This window comes from Salvia miltiorrhiza, chromosome 3, assembly GCF_028751815.1.
Source record: "Salvia miltiorrhiza cultivar Shanhuang (shh) chromosome 3, IMPLAD_Smil_shh, whole genome shotgun sequence".
Taxonomy (NCBI): domain Eukaryota; kingdom Viridiplantae; phylum Streptophyta; class Magnoliopsida; order Lamiales; family Lamiaceae; genus Salvia; species Salvia miltiorrhiza.
In genome coordinates, this window is record NC_080389.1 from 55,011,274 (window position 1) to 55,013,867 (window position 2,594).

Here is a 2,594-nt window from a genome sequence, read left to right on the forward strand (position 1 = left end):
TGGTGTTGTCCGATTTAGCTTTTAACAATAAGTTGTTTTTTTTTTCACTTCTTATTTGATTATTATTTTCGATATTTACTTTATGTCCGACTAAGTTTATTAAGTTTATAATTCTGCATGTAAAATGTACATGAACTTGTAAATTGTGTGTGCTTAACTAACTGCATGTGTGTTCCTGAAATGCTAAGCACGATTCCAAAATATTTAATTTGACATGATTAGTTAATAGGCCATTAATCAACTGAGTAAAATTAGTTTATCAATAAATTGAGGTTATAGGGTGTGTAGGACACTTTGCATCTTAAGAGTATCGGGAGAATGGAGACTCAACTACACCAACTCACTGTGCGATCGACCATAACTTACCATTGCAAAATCTCAGCTTCGTCAATGCTCTCGACCACTGCGAGTTGAGCAATCGAATATGGTAAACAAACTCTACTCACAATAATAGTGCGACCGAAACTCCACTCACAACAATACCCACTACGTACTATCGACTACTATCCACTATTTTCTTAAAACCCGTGCCGTCTACAAAGTGAAAACAATATAATGGACGTAGGGAGTATATTTTATAAAAAGTAAATATTTTTCAGGTTTTGTCTTTTAAAAAGATATTTCATTTTCACAATTTTTGCTCACCTAGAGTTCCTAATCTTGAGTTTATCTATAATATACAAAAAAGGGCCAAGAATATAAACTAATAAAAATCTACTCCCTCCGTCCACGAAAAATATTGCACTTTTGTCATTTTTAGCGTCCATCAAAAGTATGACACTTTCCTTTTTAGTATATGGTCCCATATATTTTCCTTAACTTTTATCCTTACAAACACTTCTTATTTACAAAAAAATCACCTCAAATTCAATCTCAACCACACATCACATAAAATGATGAGACCTTTTCTCCTCTACATAAAAATCATCACCAATTTTATTAAACATGTGCCTACCAAAAGTGTTATACTTTTGGTAGACGGTGGGAGTATAATATATTAAAAATACATCTTTTAATTTAAAATTAATTTTAAAATTGAATGATAATTTTGAAATTATGATAAAATCGAACGTTTATCTTCTTATTTTTATGTTTATTTCTTTTCTAAAATTGTGAAATTCGATTAGTTATCAAATATTTGATATGCAAATCAAATTAAAGATCACGATACGAGTTATAACTTAATATATTTTTATGTAAATATTTATTTTAAAATATAAAATTATATTTGTTGAAAGATTAAAACTTATAAAAAAATTCTCTCTCCCATCTTCCATTTTTTTGAATAAGTCTATTTTCAATTCTTTTTTATTTTTATTTTTTTTCTTTTAACTTATTTTCTTTTCTGAATTCTTTTTACTTTATAATAATACGAGTTTTTATTATTGTGAATTCTTCTTTATTTTTATTTTTTGTGCGAACTTCTGTGTGTAAACAGCAAGGTTAATTTAGGGTTCAAACCTCATTACTCCCCCTTCCGCCAAGTCAAAAAAAAATAGCTAAAATTATATTTATAATTTTTATATGGTAAATGAATTAGTATTTATGTTATATATAAAAATAACTATAAAAATATTTGTCGTGGCGCTAGTAAGTAGTAATTGTTTAAACATGCACCATGAAGATAATTCAAAGTTTGGACACTGGTCACATCATGCTTCATGCGAGTTTCCTAAATCAAGCAAGCAAATCCTTCACAAACCTGAAATTTTCACTAATTAGCTACGTAATGCATGCAATGCAACCCCTCATTACATGATTGGCATGTGCCAATCCATTGTGCAGCTCTGATAAATCAATGCTCCTCATATCCAAAGCCTGAAAATTATACTTCCTCCGTCCCATGAATCTTGACACATTTTCAAATAAGATAATAGTTATTACATTCTCTCTCCTACTTTATCACTTTTATACTTTATTAACTAAATACTTAAAACATTAATCTACACTCTTTAATTCTCGTGCTGAAATCAAACGTGTCAAGATTCGTGGGACGGAGGGAATAGTATTTGACATACCAAATAATGGGGGCATATTATTTTAATATACAACCTTTTGTATCACAATTTTGAATAAATTGCACTCATAGTATATGATCAATAAAGTAAACAATATATTCACGAATGACTGCAGAGAAAACAATTTCCCTTACCGGAATCTCGAGTTTATGTGGAGCTTTGTTCTTGTGGAAACGCAAGTAAGCTTCTCCTAATTAAATTACGTCGTAATTAAATTTATATTTTTGATCCCTAAATCAAAAGTTGTTGATTTTGAGCATCAGGTTTAGAGACCTAGAAGATGGCTGAAGATGGAGCTATTTGCAGCGGTGGAGAGGAAGAAGGGCGGCGGCGCGCAGCTTCCCCTTTCAATATCATAGCTAGTGAAGCCATGCCTGTTTGCGGAGATGGAAACTAATTAGATTATTGAGTGGTCCTGGGCATGGATTTGATAGAATCCAGTTCATGGTATGGCTGTAAAGAAAACATATATAGCTAAGCAGCAAGATCTTCAAATCTTAATTTTCAATTTGGATTAGTGTGCTACGTACGGAGAAGAGATGACCCACCTACACCTTGCTTGCTTCCTTTTCCAAT